General features: G+C 43.4%; 1 pseudogene; it reads right to left on the bottom strand.

The window, feature by feature from the left end:
* Window positions 1-4914: 4914 nt before the first annotated feature.
* On the bottom strand, window positions 4915-5753 carry LOC138986855 (zinc finger protein 280A-like; annotated as a pseudogene).
* Between the last annotated feature and the right edge of the window lie 11501 nt (window positions 5754-17254).

Genomic DNA, 17254 nt, shown 5'->3' with positions numbered 1-17254 from the left:
CTTTTTAGCTTACTCTGGTCTATAGCAGTTTCTTAAACCTTCCTTGCTTTTCATGACTTTTCACAATTTTCAGGAGTCTTTCAGGGACAGGTATTTTGCAGAATGATTCTCAATATGGGTTTGGTATGTTTCTCCTGGTTGCACTGGGGTTTATATATTTTTAGAACTATACCTCCAAGGCAATATATCTTTCTCATCACTTCCTATCAAGGATTCATACTATCAATATGACTTACCACTAGTTCCTCAGCTATAAAGTTATCTCCTTCCCCTGATACACTTGGGGAGGGGCATGGACTCTCATCTTGAGGAAAATATCTAAGAGATACACAAATTACTGAGTATACAGATTAATTGAAACTCATTTATAAGGACTATCTAGTTCTTCTAGCCATATCTTTTAGTTTTAAATTAATTAAATTAAATAAAAGTAAAGATTTAATAGGTTTCCTATGGGGTGCTAGTGGTAAGGAACCTGCCTGCCAATGCAGGAGATGTGAAAGACCTGGGTTCAATCCCTGGGCCGGAAGATCCCCTTGAAAGGGAAATGGCAACCCACTCCAGTATTATTGCCTGGAGAATCCCATGGACAGAGGAGCTTGGCGGGGCTACAGTCCATGGTGTTGCAAAAGAGTTGGACAGGACTGAAGTGACTTAGCACAAACAAAGATTTAATACCTCAGTCACACTAGCTACATTTTAATGTCTCCAAAGTGGTATATTAGACAAGGAGATAGAAAACATTTTCATTGAGAATTCCCTAGGGATCTGGTAGTTAGGGCTTTGTGCTTCCAATGCAGCAGGCAGAGATTCGATCCCTGGTTGAAGATCTAAAATCCCTTAAGCCTCACAGCAAGGCAAAAAAAAAAAAAAATCCTACAAGATGAACACTCCATCTGAAAAATCAGATAAAATATATAAACAGGTCACATCACGGAAGAGAAAAATATGTATTAATATCTGTGAAAAGCTGATCGTCCTTATTAGGGATACATGTAACAATGATTTTAAAAATTTCTATTGCTTCAGATATTTCTGTGAATAGCACTGACTTAGATCATTGTTTTGCCAACCTTTATTCTTTTCAAACTTAATGCATGTTAATACATGAAACTGCTTTAGCTCTGTCTCAAAAAAATTTCCTATTTTCAATATCTTCAGTTCAAACATTTTCTTTTTTTCATAACAATTTTTCTTAGGAGCTACAAGTTATTTAGGTTCAGAAGCAGGAGTAGGAGGAGCCTAAATCACAACATTAAAGAGGCTTGTGAGTTACAGAGGTGCTACTTTTGCACTTTGGGTTCCTGGCAATCCTTACTCTATTCTCAGCCTGTTTACAGTTATATTGCTTCGTTTTCAAATTTTGGGAGTTCTTTCCTCCTCGATTATCTTTCTGGGGTGTTTTTTTTTGGCCATGCCACAGAACCTGTGGGATCTTAGTTCCACAACCAGGTGTTGAACTCTGGCCATTGGCAGTGAAAGCCTCAAGTGTTAACCGCTGAACCCACAGGGAATCCTAATATCTTATCTTTCTTTCTTTCAAATATTTATACATTTACTTGACTCTGCTTGCAGCACAAGGGCTCTTCAATCTTCATAGCAGCATGTGGGATGCAAGATTTTTAATTGTCACATGAGGCATTTTTAGTTGCAGTATGTGGGATCTAATACCACTACCAGGGAATGAACTTGGACTCTCTAATTTGGGAGATCACATAGTGTTACCACTGGACTACAGGGATGTCCTTCCCATGATGGAACCCAGGTCTCTTGCATTGCAAGTGAATTCCTTACTGTCTTGGCCACTATAGCTTTGACTATAAGATCTTTGGTCAGTAGAGTGATGCCTTAGCTGTTTTGTTTTGTTTTGTCGCTGTCTAGGTTTGTCATTGCTTTTCTTTCAAGGAGCAAGCTTCTTTTAATTTTGTGGCTACATTCATTGTCCACAGGGGAGTTTGGGGCCAAAAAAATAAAATATGCTGTTGTTTTCACCTTTTCTCCATTTGTTTGCCATGAAATGATGGGACCAGATGTTGCAATCTTCATTTTTTGAATGGTGAGTTTAAGCCAGCCTTTTGACTCTCCTCTTTCACCCTCATCAAGAGGCTCTTCATTTTCTGCCATAAGGGTGGTATCGTCTGCATATCTGAGGTTGTTGATCTTTCTCCCAGCAATCTTGATTCCAGATTGTGCTTCACACAGCCCAGAGTTTTTCATGATGTACTCGGCATAAAAGTTAAATAATCAGGGTGACAATATACAATCTTGACATACTCCTTTTCCTATTTGGAACCAGTCTGTTGTTCCATGTTCAGTTCTGACAGTTGCTCCTTGACCTGCATACAGATTTCTCAGGATGCAGGTCAGGTAGTCTGGTGTTCCCATCTCTTAAAGAATTTTCCAAAGTTTGTTGTGGTCCACACAGTCAAAAAAGTCTCATCAGTTCATGGCAAAAAGTTGAGGAAACAATGGAAACAGTGACAGACTTTATTTTCTTGAGCTCCAAAATCACTGCAGATGGTGACTGCAGCCATGAAATTAAAAGATGCTTGCTCCTTGGAAGAAAAGCCGTGACAAACCTAGATGACATATTAAAAAGCGAGGCATTACTTTGCCAACAAAGGTCCATGTAGTCAAGGCTATTGTTCTTCCACTAGTCATGTATGGATGTGAGAGATGGACCATAAAGAAGGCTGAGACCAAAGAATTGATGCTATTGAACTGTTGTGTTGGAGAAGACTCTTGAGAGTCCCTTGGACTGCAGGGAGATCAAACCAGTCAGTCCTACAGGAAATCAGCTCTGAATATTCACACAAAGGACTGATGCTAAAAGTGAAGCTCAAATACTTTGGCCACCTTATGGAAGAGCTGGCTCATTAGAATACACTCTAATGCTGGAAAAGATTGAAGGAAGGAAGAGAAAAGTATGACATAGAATGAGATGGTTGGATGGCATCACAGACTCAATGGACTTGAGCTTGAGCAAGCTCCAGGAGATGGTGAAGGACAGAGAAGCCTTGTGTGCTGCAGTCCATGTGGTTGCAAAGAGTGAACACGATTGCACTACAACAAATTATTGGTTGTCTTGCTTGATTTTTTTCTTGTTTCTGCAGTTTTCCATTTCTAATTAAATTTGTTGTTTGAAACTCATGGAAGGTCTAGGACCTAAAGCTTTTCTGCAAATAAGAGAATGGGTACATTGGTGGAGGTTGGGGGTGATCTGTCTTTGGGAAAGCCCTGCAGGGTCCTGCTCAGTTATATGATGAAACAGACTTACAGTGCCAAGTGTTTGACAGAAATGGAAATGCCCATACTTTTAGTGGAAATACATGTTGCTTCAATCACTTTGAAAAAGCATTTGACTGTACCTGCATATTAGAATGGCTCAGTCAGTAACAAATCTGCCTGCAATGCAGGAGACCCAGGTTTGAACCCTGGGTCAGGAAAATCCTCTGGAGAAGAATGCCAAACCATTGTCCCACAACGTATGGATATATAAGACTATGTCCATACATTCAAGAGAATTCTACCCAGAAATGAAAATCAATGTTCCACAGCTACATACAATCTCACTTATTTAAAAGAAAACAAAGACCAGGGAACAGAAACTCTATTGTGTGATTGTATTTGTTTAAAATTTGAAACAAAGAAAAATGAATCCCTAGTGCTAGAGGTCATAGAAGTGGTTACTTTGGGGAATAGAGAGTGGCCAGGAAGGAACATGAAGATTTCAAAGCTACTTGATGGTAGAGAGGTGAAGCAAGTACAATCTCAGTTACAGTAAAGCCAGACTTTATTTCCTTGGGCTCCAAATTAACTGGATGGTTACTGAGGCCGTGAAATTAAAAGACACTCACTCCTTGAAAGAAAAGTTGTGGCAAACCTGCTGCTGCTGCTAAGTCACTTCAGTGGTGTCCGACTCTGTGTGACCCCATAGACGGCAGCCCACCAGGCTCCCCTGTCCCTGGGTTTCTCCAGGCAAGAACACTGGAGTGGTTGCCATTTCCTTCTCCAATTCATGAAAGTGAAAAGTAAAGTCAAGTCGCTCAGTCGTGTCCGACCCTCAGCAACCCCACGGACCACAGCCTTCCAGGCTCCTCCATCCATGGGATTTTCCAGGCAAGAGTACTGGAGTGGGGTGCCATTGCCTTCTCCGGTGGCAAACCTAGACAGTGTATTAAAAGATATAGACAGACAGTCTATTAAAAGACATAGACATTACTTTGCAAACAAATGTCCATAAAGTCAAAGCTAGGGTTTTCCCAGGAGTCAGATACAGATGAAAGAGTGGACCATAAAGAAGGCTGAGTGCTGAAGAACTGATCTTTTTCAAACTGTGGTGCTGGAGAATGAAGACTCTTGAGAGTCCCTTGGACTGCAAGGAGATCCAACCAGTCAATCCTAAAGGAAATCAACCCTGAATACTCAATGGAAGAACTGATGCTGAAGCTCCAATACTTTGGACACCTAATGGGAAGAGTCTTTTCATTGGGAAAAAACCCTGATGCTGGAAAATATAGAAGGCAGGAGCAGAAGGGGTGACAGAGGATGAGATGGTTGGATGCCATCAACAACCCAGCGGAATGAGTTTAGTAAGCTTCAGGAGATGGTGATGTACAGAGAAGCCTAGCGTACTGAAGTTCATAGGGTCACAGGGAGTCAGACACGACTGAACAACTGAACAAAAGCCAGGCAGGGTCTTTATGTACAGCTGGCTGAACCTCAATAGTGCTTTTTTGAATTTCTGGAGGTGGGTATAACATAATTTTTAGCCAGATCCCTTGCTGCAACACATCTGGAATATTTTGTGTTAGTAGTAAATCATCTTTGTAGTTTTTCTGGGTGGCACTTGGGAGTCAGTGTTCCTCACAATGATGGATGCTGTCTCACTCAGGGAAATCAACTCAATCCCAGCTAAACTGAAGTTTGGATCATTACCTCTGTTTCAGGAGATAACCCTTGCAATTGCTCTGACTTTTTGAATGACTGATGATTCTTGGTTTGGTGCTCTGTCTTTTCCTTCAGCTTCAAAAAAATGTAGCCAGCACTTGAAACATGGAAAGACCCTCTTGTTCCAATGCCTCCAAACATGATTTATGAAAGATGTCACCAGTTTGAAAAATTTGAGGCAAAACAGACAAAGCAAATTGTTTGGGTTTCCATGCCACGTTCTAAAATGTGCCTCTACATCAGCAAAGGCTGATGATCTGTAATTGCAAATGAGGCACACCTAGGGCATTTTGCCAGGTTTGTGACTGTCCTTCATGTGCTGTAAGAGAATCTGATCTGTTTTGAAAGACAACTAACAGATTTTACAGTCTGTGGAGGGCTCCCAGGAAGCGTGGACACTTTCAATGTGAAACTGCAGCTGGAACGGGATGGGAAACTCGGTGATAGTGCTGGCAGTTAGTGTGGTGGTTCCTCACGTGGATCATAAACTTGACATTTCTAAGAACTCTCAAGCAGCTAAAGCATTTAAACACTATGTGAATTTTCTGTTCTGGTTGCCCATTTCTTGTACGCTGTCCATAGTAAAAGTCATCAAGTAACATGATCAGATTTCCTTTCATGGGATCAACAGTCTTGCTCTGACTTGCTAGAGTCTAAAAGTCTGTTTTCTCCAGCCCTTCCAAACTACATATTCTGTCTGGATCCATAAGACTGAAGCATGCCTGGTCATTTGCATGAATCAATGAACATGATGCTCCACCGTGAACATGGCTCAGTGAGGTCGGGAGATCTTCCAAGGTCATAATCGTATTCTTTGTAGGAGAGATTCCTGGAGGTGTCATGGTGGAAGCAGGTCTCCTGGGATTCCATGGATGAGTTTAGGTCTTTAGGGATTCCCACTGAAGGCAATGGCACCCCACCCAGTACTTTTGCCTGGAAAATCCCACGGATGGAGGAGCCTGGTAGGCTGCAGTCCATGGGGTCGTGAAGAGTCGGACATGACTGAGTGACTTCACTTTCACTTTTCACTTTGCTGACTGGAGAAGGAAATGGCAACCCACTCCAGTGTTCTTGCCTAGAGAATCCCAGGGACGGGGGAGCCTGGTGGCTGCCGTCTATGGGGTCACACAGAGTCGGACAAGACTGAAGTGACTTAGCAGCAGAAGCAGCAGCACTGTTAAAATTTACATCTGAAGTGGGACATCACTTTGAATAAGAGGACTTTCATCCTTGCCTCCCAGTGAGAGAACAGCTACAGATAGACAGTGAGGCCACAGAGAGAGCACTTCTGAATTGTGAAGCATGGTTTGCAGAGAGCTCCTTTTACAATCAGGTTTAGACAAAGGCTTGAAAACAATAGGACTGTCTCTTCCTCCCCATTCAAACTGAGAAGCTGGTGAGATGGCTGCTAGCTCTGCTTTTGGGGTCCTGAGATTGGTAGGTTGCAACGTGCGGAGGGATCAGGACTCTGGTGGCCTTCTTTCTTCTTGAAGATGAGTTCCTGGTCACTCTCTTCAAAATGTTAGAAATGACTGGCTTTGAACTTGAACTTTGACTCTGACAAAGAGGGTTTCATCATCCTCATTGATGTGCCCCACTCCAACAAAGATGACCTCAGCATCGTCATCGTCCTCATCTCTGGGTTTGGACCCTGCGGTCTTTTTCTCGGGTTGTGGTGGTGCTTGTGCTTTCTCACAAAGGAAGAGATGGGCCATTTTGCAATCACTTTTGGCTTCAAGCAGCCCACTCTTCTAGTGCTTTTTCCACCTAAAGGCAACCGCAGGGACAAGGTCACCCCCACCCCACCCCACCCTCGATCTCAGGTATCACTCTCTGTGGTTTCAGTTAACCCTCAGTTGCTCACCAAAAATATTAAATGGAAAATTCCAGAAATAAATAACTCACAAGTTTTAAATTGCATGTCATTCTGAGGAGTGATTGGAATCTCACACCATCCTGCATCCTCCTGCCCTGAATGTGAGTCGTTCCTTAGTCCTGCACATCCCACCCCTTTGTCACTCAGTTACCACAATGACTGTTGAGATGTCACAGGGCTTGTGACCAAGTCACCCTTATTTTACTCAATAAGGGCCCCAAAGCATAAGTGGAGTGATGCTGGCCATTTAGATATGCCAGTGAGAATCCACTAAGTGCTGCCTGTAAGTGAAAAAAGATTGAAGTTCTCAATTTGAAATAAAAAGAGAAAAAAAAAAATGTATGCTGACATTGCTAAGACCTGTGGTGAATGTGAAGAACAGAAACAAAATCTGTGTTAGTTTTGCTTTCAAACCTCAAACTGCAAAAGTTATGGCCACAAAGCATAGTAAGTGCTTAGTGAAGAAGTGAAGTCGCCCAGTCGTGCCCAACTCTTTGTGACCTCATGGACAGTAGCCTGCACCAAGCTCCTCCATCCATGGGATTTTCTAGGCAAGAGGGCTGGAGTGGGTTGTCATTTCTTTCTCAGGAATCTTCCCAACCCAGGATCGAACCCAGGTCTCCTGAATTGTAGACATACGCTTTGCTGTCTGAGCCACCAGGGAAGTCTTTTAGTAAGTGCTTAGTTAGGGTGAAAAAAAATCACTAAATTAGTAGGGTAATATTTTTTACATAGAGACTACATTCACAAAATTTTTATAAAAAGTATTGTTGTTATAATTGTTTACATTGTTATTACACCTTTCCTGGTGGCTCAGATGGTAAAGTGTCTGCCTACAATTCGGGAGGCCTGGGTTCGATCCTGGGTAAGGAAGATCCTCTACAGATGGAAATGGCAGCCCAGTCCAGAATTCTTGCCTGGAAAATCACATGGAGGATCCCATTAGAGAAGCATAGTAAGCTGCAGTCCATGGGGTCACAAAGAGTCAGACATGACTGAATGTCTTCACTTTCACTTTCCTGTTATTATTAGTTAGTTGCCAATCTCTTACTGTGCTTTTATAAAATAAACTGCATCACAGGTATGTTTGTATATCAAAAAACACTGTGTAGTGTTTGATACTATGTGAGGTTACAGATGTCCTCTGAGGGTCTTGGAACTTATTCTCTGTAGATAAGTGGTGATGATTATATTTCTTTCAGAAGACGAAATTAGTACTTGATTTAATCATCGGCTGAAACATTGAGATAACTATTCACACCGTTATTTTATACATAAGGAAACATGTCAAACTCAGTTAAGTGATATGACAGTTTTAAACTTCCTTCTCCAGCCCCCACTTTTGCCTTTTCTCCCCTATGGTGGCCCCAGCGCTCCTGTTAAATACTACAGGTGGTGGTCATTGAAATAAAAGTTTTGTAACACAATTTCTCTCCATATAATATATTTATTGATAGCTTCCATGCCATCAACACATTTCATTGATATTAAGGGACATTCTAAAGTTTACATTTGACCATTTCTATTACTTTGCCAACAAAGGATCAAGGCTACGTTTTTCCTGTGGTCATGTATGGATGTGAGAGTTGGACTTTGAAGCAGGCTGAGTGCTGAAGAATTGATGCTTTTGAACTGTGGTGTTGGAGAAGACTCTTGAGAGTCCCTTGGACTTCAAGAAGATCCAACCAGTCCATTCTGAAGGAGATCAGCCCTGGGATTCCTTTGGAAGGAATGATGCTAAAGCTGAAACTCCAGTACTTTGGTCACCTCATGTGAAGAGTTGACTCATTGGAAAAGACTCTGATGCCGGGAGGGATTGGGGCAGGAGGACAAGGGGACGACAGAGGATGAGATGGCTTGATGGCATCACTGACTCGATGGAAGTGAGTCTGAGTTTACTCCAGGAGTTGGTGATGACAGGGAGTCCTGGCGTGCTGCAATTCATGGGGTTGCAAAGAGTCGGACATGGCTGAGTGACTGATCTGATCTGAATACCAGATCACATTTCATCACTAGCATATCATAGTTTGGCTGTGTGTAAATGGTGGCCCTAGCATTAAAGGACCCTCCTGTCAATTCAGAAGACATAAGAGATGCAGGTTCCATCTCTGGGTCAGGAAGATCCCCTGGAGGAGGGCATGGCAACCCACCCACCATTCCTGCCTGAAGAATCATACAGACAGAGGAGTCTGGTAGGCTACAGTCCATAGGGTTGCAAAGACTCAAACATGACTGAAGCAACTGACCACACATGCATACATATGTATATAAATATATATTTGATAGTGGTAAGAAAAATAATGCTGTGGAACTTCCTGATGATCCAGTATTTAAGACTCGCTTCCACACCAGGGGCATGGGTTTAATTCTGGTCAGGGGACCTATGATCCCATATGCCACAGGGTGTGGCCAAAAAAAAAAAAAAAAAAAAAAAAAAAATAATAATGTTGTATCTTATAGCTGAGGTTCCTTAGATTTAATGAAAATTCTATTTTTCATAAGCCAATTCAGCCTACTAAATTCATGCCACAAGTCACTAATGGGATGCTAGCTGAATTATATAGGCAAATGGTTTAGACAGGGATTGACAAATTGGCTTGCCTCCTTTTTTTCTTTTTCCTCCCACCAGCAAGCTAAGAATGATTTTTATGTTTTATTTTTTTAACTTTAAAAAATATGTTTAATTTTTTTTTTTTATTTGGGGAAACAAAGAATATTTTTGACATATGAAAATTATATGATATCTAAATTTCAGTGCCACAAATAAAGTTTTATTGGAACACAGCTGTGATCATTTCCCACTGCCAGAGGCTGTTTCACACTGCTAATGGCAAAGACTGCATGGCCCATAATGCCTGGTACTCTCTAGCCCTTTACAGAGAAATTTTGCAGACTCACAGCCTCAGAGAACAAAATGAAGCATTCCAAATCCCATGGCTCACCAGCTCCTGAAGTCTAGTTGACTCAGTGCCGCTAAACACTTCCCACTCTGAGCCCCAGTGGAGGGTGAAGCTGGAGTGTCTTTGTCTCCACATCCCAGAGAGATTTCTCTGGAAACACCAGCACCATGTCCTGTGTCCTGTGTTCATGGCACTCCTACCTGGCTCTCAAAAAGCCTTTTCTCAGTGAGGCTGGATCAGGAGATTCCAAGCCTTTTAAAGCCCATTCTTTTCCAATCCATAGTATCCAAACCAGGCTCCAATCAGGTTTCTGAACCAGTTTTTCCCCATAGGATCTTTCAACTAGAAACCTTTATACCAAATTGCTAGAGAGAGGAAAGAGTGTGGGTGGGGCCCAGGGCCCCCCACAGGGGCTGTTTTCCAGGTCTCAGGGCAGTGAGAGTCCCCACTTCCCTCTCTGGCATCCAGAGGCCCACCACCTTATTGCCAATTCATCTGCATCTTTAGTTATTTGGGGTTCAATAGCTTAAGGGCAGGGGAAGGTGGTCCACACAGCTATTTCAACAGAGCTGATGTCAGGAGCCTAAAAAGGCAGGGATCCTCTTCCAATGCCAGAAAATTCACCAGCTGCAAACAGCAATCCCCTGTTCTCTTCCAGGGCCAAGGGGTGGGTTGCAGGGGGTGGACAGCAGGGTGAGAGGGGCAGGAAGCAAGCTTACTCCCAGGTGATCTGCACTCAAGACTCAGCACCCACTGGATTCCTGGGGTCCTCACTGTGGATTTCATGCTGAACCCTAGGAGCTTTTACCAGGTAGGGGCTCATGCTTTCTTAAACCATGTAAGGGGTGTCAGGTTACACCCTGGTCCCCCTCCTTCTCCCTTCCTCCCTCACTTCCCCTTTTCTCTCTCTTTCCCCTTTGCGCCACCTAGATTCTATCTCAAGCGTTCCTCTCACTGCTTTACAGCCCTCTGCACACAGATTCTTAGCAGGGGAGGGAGGGTTTCAGAGAAGAAATACATGTATTGCCATTTCTTGTAAGGTAACAGAGTCACTGAATTAGAACAAAAATGAAGTTCACTAATGAATGTGATCTCAAGTACTGTAACCAAATATAACATCAAGAATACCTTTCTTATCAAACCCACATGTGTCACCTGAAATTTACACACTGTATGTCCATTACATCTCAGTGAAGCAGGAAAAAAAAAAAAAAACTGACCATTAGAAAGAGCTCCTTTATGCTCTTTTAAGACTGTTAATGATGAGTGCTGTGCCTAGTTTGCTCAGTCATGTCTGACTCTTTGCGACCCCATGGACTGTGGGCAGCCAGGCTCCTCTATCCATGGAATTCTCCACACAAATACTGCAGTGGATTGCCATGTCCTTCTCCAGTGTTGGTGAGTATCAAAACCCAAGGCTAGGGACTTCCCTGGTGGTCCAGTGGTTGAGAATCTGCCTTCAATGCAGGGAATGTGGGTTTGATCCATGGGTAGGGAACTAAAATCCCACATGCCAGAGGACAGTAGAACCAACGAGGGATCCTGCAAGCCACAACTATGACCCAAGACAGCCAAATAAGAAAATAAAAATAAATATTTTTAAAAATTCTATGCTATTTACATTCTTCTGGATATATTTGAAAGCATGATATTAACAGTTTTATTTATTTATGGACACACCATGAGACTTCCTGCAGGATCTTAGTTTCCTGTCCAGAGACTGAACCCAGGTCACCAGAGTGAAAGCATTGAGCACTAACCACTAGTTTACCAGGGAATTCCTAGTTTTATTTACTTAAATGGTTTATTTTTATTGTATGCCAAATACTACATCTTTATCAGTGATTATATTTACAACAAAAACATTTTGGATGTCAATTTTAAAATGGTTGCAAAAACCTAAGGCAAAGGAAGAAAAATTTTGATCACTTATTTATGCCTCTACGCTTCCCTGATGGCTCAGACAGTAAAAAAATCTGCCTGCAGTACAGGAGACCGAGCTTTGATCCCTGGGTCAGGAAGACTTCCTGGAGAAGCAAATGGCTGTCCACTCTAGTATTCTTGCTTGGAGAATTCCATGGACAGAGGAGCCTGGGGAGCTACTATCCATGGGTTTGCAAAGAGTGGAACACAACGGAACAACTAACACTTTCACTTTCATATGCTTCTAAAAATTGGTCAAATCTCAGAATCACCTGGGACATTGTTAAACATAGAGATTCCAGGGCTGCATAACACACCTAAGAAACTCAAACTGCCAGAAGAGGGGGCCTGGGAATCTGAAAGTTGAATGTTTGCCTCACTTGATTGTGAAGTAAAGTGAATCCCAGGGTATAAAATCCTCCAATACTTTGGGAAAGATGATCTCTGGTGGCTCAGAGGTAAAGAATCCACCTAGTAATGCAGGAGACCTGGGTTCAATCTCTGGGTTGGAAAGATCCCCTGGAGGAAGAAACGGCAACCCACTCCAGTATTCTTGCCTGGGAAACCCCATGGATAGAGGAACCTGGCAGGCTACAGTCTATGGGGTTACAAAATAGTCCGACACAATTTAGCAACTAAACCACAAAGTTGAAAGTAAGTGAAAGTCGCTCAGTTGTGTCCGACCCTTCGCAACCCCATGGACTATCCAGTCCATGGAATCGTCCAGGCTAGAATACTGGAGTGGGTAGTCTTTCCTTCTCCAAGGGATCTTCCCAACCAGGGATCAAACCCAGGTTTCCAACAGTGCAGGCAGATTCTTTACCAGCTGAGCCACAAGGGGAGCCTAAACAACAATAAAAACATGTTTAAAGCACTCAATAATCTACTCCTTCAGGAGACCCTGAGGGTTGAGGGTCAGGAGTTCATTTTTCTTCATGCCACACACTGAGTACCTGCCTTGCAAAAAGCAGGTTATTGGTAATTCAATACACCAATCAGATGTTGCTTGAGCTTGGAGATCATCCTCCGTACCATCATTCATAGATTCTAGGACACCCATACCCACTCTTGAGGCTTCTGGATGTCCTTCATATTGAAGGAAGTTAGGGTATAAGCAAAGCCTGGAGATCTGGATCCAAACTTCTCAGTTTGGGCCACACTTTCATATCTCCTGGGCTGTGCTTCTTAACCCTCAGTGAATCTAAGGAATTGCCTATGTGTCTTTTGCAAAAACACAGTCTTGTCCAACAGTTGTGGGTAGGGCCTGAGAGTCTGATTTTCTCACAAGCTCCAGGTGTTGCCCAGGCTGCTTAAGGTGTCAATATTAAACAGTGAGTACTAGAGAGCTTTTGAAAAGTACTGATGTTATGGTTGATTCTGTTGATCTTACTCCATACCCACAGAATCAGTATCTCCAGGAATGGGGCCAGGAGTCAATGTTATTAAAGGTATCAGATATTTTTAAGGAGCAGGTAAGGTGCAAATGTGTAGCCAGGCAAATCAGCCTACCATCAATCCTGTTTGGGGCTTCATTGTGTCCTGCAAAATCCATATGTTGAGGGGACTTTCACAATGCTCCAGTGGCTAAGACTCTGGACTCCCAGTGCAGGGGGCTGGGCTTCAGTCCCTGGTCAGGGAACTAGATCGCACGTGCTGCCAGGAAGATGGAAGACCCAACATGCCACAACTAAGACCTGGTGCAGTCAAATAAATTCATTCATTATAAAAAAATTATCTGTAGAATTCCTAACCCGCAACTTTTTGGAGTGTAACCGTATTTGGAGATAATACCTTTAACGAGGTGACTAAGTTTAAACAAAGTCACTAGGGTGGGCACTAGTCCAGTTTAATGGTTTTCCATACAAAAAGAGAGGGGAATTCCATGGCAGGCCAGTGGTTAGGGCTTAGAGCTTTCACTGCCAAGGGCACAAGTTTAATCCCTGGTCTGGAAACTAATACCCAGAAATGAAGAAGCACGCGAGAAAAAAAAAAAAAAGAAAGAAATTAGGACACACAAGACATCAAGGATGCATGGACATAATGGAACAGGAGGACAGAAGAATGCAGCTGTCTGCACATCAAGGAAAGAGATACCACACTGTCAACACCTTGATTCTGGGCTTCAGGCCTCCAGAACTGGGAGAGAACAATTTGCTGTGTTTATGTCTGTGGTAATTCAGGTGCCACCTTAGTACATTAACAGGTTCTTTGGATCAAGAGTCCCTAGAGAGGGCTCACCTCCAGGACAGGTAGGGCGTATGCATGTGATGACTTAGCTCCCGGGTGACTCCCACCCATCAACAAATGCCCACCCACCCAGATTTTTCAGGACGCAGCGTGCTCTGTGGACCACTTTTTGCAGACCACTGCTGCTAAAGGTCCCCTTCCAACTCTCTTTCTGGCCCCAACTATTTTTAATTTTCTCCTAGACTTTGAGGGACAGAACCTTGAGAACAGAGTGAGGACTGTGCTCAAACCATCCTGGATGTGAAGGGGAGCATGTCTTTTAACCAAAAAAAAAAAAAAAAGGAAAGAGAAAAACCCCACAACTATCCAGAAGAACACACTGAAGCTTATCACCAGATGTACAGAAAAGCTTTCACATGTTAGGAAGAAGCAGAGGACATGAGTTCAACATCTTCTGTAGGGAAGGTTTCCAGGAAGGACAGCATGCTTTCTGTAGATGGATTGAAAGCAGATGAATTTACTGGAAGGCATTTGGGTCTGTAGCCAGGAAAGGAATATGAGTGGGGAGGGCGTGTGTTGTCCTTCAGTTCTCTCTACCTCCGAAGTTTCTATGATATGGGCCATGGTCACAGGGCTCCCAGAGGTCAGTGAGAGAGGAATATTTGGTGACTTCATCAAAGCCTGACCCATAGAAGGCTGCCTCTCAGTAGCCAATGTCAGACTTCTGGGCTGTCTGCCAGGCTGAATAAATGACCTACTGGGAACTCTCTGGTAGTCCTGGAGTGGTTAGGGCTCTGCACTTCACTTCTGAGGGTGTGGATTCTATCCTCAGTTGGGGAACTAAGATCCTGCAAGCTGCATTGGCAAGCCACCTAAGAAACAAAAACAGAAAGACAGACATGACCTGTTCCCACCTTTCCTTCCATGGACAACTCCAAGGCCAAGTCCAGGCCACGTCCATTGCTGTGGTCAAGGAGGAAGCTCCCTGGGGCTTGTGGCCATGGAGTGTCATGTGGTCAGCCTGAGTGTCCACCAAAGGGCTGGGCATCTCACACCAACTGAGAACCTGGTACCCAGGAGGAGATCAGGGCCTCAGGATACAGGCAGGTGCCTGCTGACCTACAGATCAGGGATGTGTGAGAAGTGGACTCTACAAGGTAGCCAGAAAGCACACTTTTCAAGAGGGCACTATTCTTGGTGGTCATCCTCTACCCATTTCCTCCATTTGTATGGGAGAGCTGGGCATTTCAATTGTTCTCACAACACTTTTCCTCTTCTACTCTCCCTGGGACAGCTTTATCTAAAGAGATTGTTGTTCACTTGCCCAGTTGTATCTGCAAACCCATGGACTGCGACACACCAGACCTCACTGTCCCTCACCATCTCCTGAAGTTTCCCCCAAGTTCATGTCCATTGCATTGGTAATGCCATCCAGCCATCACATTCTCTGTCCCCCTCTTCTCCTTCTGCCCTCAATCATGTGCAGCATCAGAGACTTTTCCAGTGAGTCAGCTGTTCACATCAGATGACCAATACAGTGGACTTTCAGCTTCAGCATCAGTCCTTCTAACAGGTATTCAGGGTTAATTTCCCTTAAAATTGACTGCTTTGATCTCCTTGCTATCCAAGGGACTTTCAGCACCACAACTTGAAGGCAACAATTCTTTGGTGCTTTGCCTTCTTTGTGGTCCAGTTCTCACAACCATACATGCCCACTAGGAAGACCATAGCCTTGACTATACAGACCTTTGTCTGCAGTGTAACATCTCTGCTTTTCAACACACTGTCTAGGTTTGTCATAGCTTTACTGCCAAGAAGCAACTGTCTTTTGATTTCATGGTTGCAATCACCATTGCAGTAATTGTACAGCCCAAGAAGAGGAAATCTGTCAGTACTTCCACCTTTTCCCCTTCTATTTTTCATGGAGTAACGGGGCCAGATTCCACTATCTTAGCTTTATTAATACTTGGTTTTAAGCCGGCTCTTTCATTCTCCTCCTTCATCCTCATCTAATCAGTGCACAGCATCTGGCTTCTTGCTGCTTCTGCTCTCAGTTCTAAATCCCTGAGTAAGAAATCATAAAAGGATGGTTTCTCAGCTTAAATACAAGGGTGGGACACAGAGGGACTGAAACTTAAGGGACCATGACATATTGAAAAACTCAATCAATGACGACTTGCACTACTTGCTTACCTAAAGTATTAAAGGTGAAGTGAAAGTGTTAGTGAGTCCTGTCTGATCTTTGTGACTCCACGTACTGTAGCCTGACAGGCTCCTCTGTGGAATTCTCCAGGAAAGAATACTGGGATGGGTAGCCACTCCTTTCTCCAGGGGATCTTCCCGTTCAGGGACCAAGCCTGAGTCTCCTGCATTGCAGGTAAATTCTTTACCATCTGAGCCGCCAGGAAAGCTCAAATCAAGGCGATCCTAATTTCCCTGATATTCCTAGATCAAAATTTTGGTGGTCCATGCCAGTCCCAGCTCCTTCAGTCACAAAAAGGGTATAGTTGGAGCCCTCCACTCTGAAGGGGTGCTCTTATTTTGTTTAGTTGCTAAATCTTCTCTGAATCTTAGATGATTTTGTCTCAGCAAAGAGCTGTGATGGGTAAAGAGAATTAGTTAAAATCTTAGTACTGTCAGGTTGGCAGAGAACCAGGATTTGGAGGAAATTTTAATCTTTATCATGTGGCTTAAAGGTAAAAACTCAAGGGTTAAGTTTTTTTTTTTTTTTTTTAAAGGTTACATATGAATAACACCAAGGAGAAAAATGCCAAGTTACACTCAACACTGAAATACTCAACTCGAAGCGACTTTTTGGACAATTGGGAATGAATTTCTCTCAGCCTTTGAATAAATAAATGTGTGTGAAAACTTTGATTAATGTAAAAACAAAATAAAACCTGTGGGGATATTAGTGGCATAAAAGCACATTTAGACAATGGATTCAGGGATATTGGGTTGTCTCTTAGAAACTGGAGGCTTCCTGGCAGCTCAGATGGTAAAGAATCTGCCTGCAATGCAGGAGACCCCTGCATTGGTCAATCTCTGGGTTGGGAAGATCTCTGGAAAAGAGAATGGCTACCCACTGCAGTGTTTTCACCTGTAGAATTCCATGGGCATAGAAGCCTGGCAGGCTACAGTCCATGGGGTCCCAAAGAGTCAGATACGGCTGAGCAGTGGGAAAGTGGGTACAGGCTGGAGAGTCCCAGAGGATCCAGACAGTCTGCAGGCAAATATCCCCCAGGACTCCAGGCACAGTGTACCCGACTTGGCACTGCCCAGGGTCTGAGATGGAGAAGGCGATGGCACTCCACTCCAGTATTCTTACCTGGAAAATCCCACGGATGGAGGAGCCTGGTAGGCTGCAGTCCATGGGGTCTCGAAGAGTCAGGCATGACTGAACGACTTCACTTTTACT

Source organism: Bos mutus, unplaced genomic scaffold (assembly GCF_027580195.1).
Source record: "Bos mutus isolate GX-2022 unplaced genomic scaffold, NWIPB_WYAK_1.1 CTG218, whole genome shotgun sequence".
NCBI lineage: Eukaryota > Metazoa > Chordata > Mammalia > Artiodactyla > Bovidae > Bos > Bos mutus.
The sequence above is the reverse complement of the archived record's forward strand: the minus strand, read 5'-3'. Positions and strand labels throughout refer to the sequence as shown.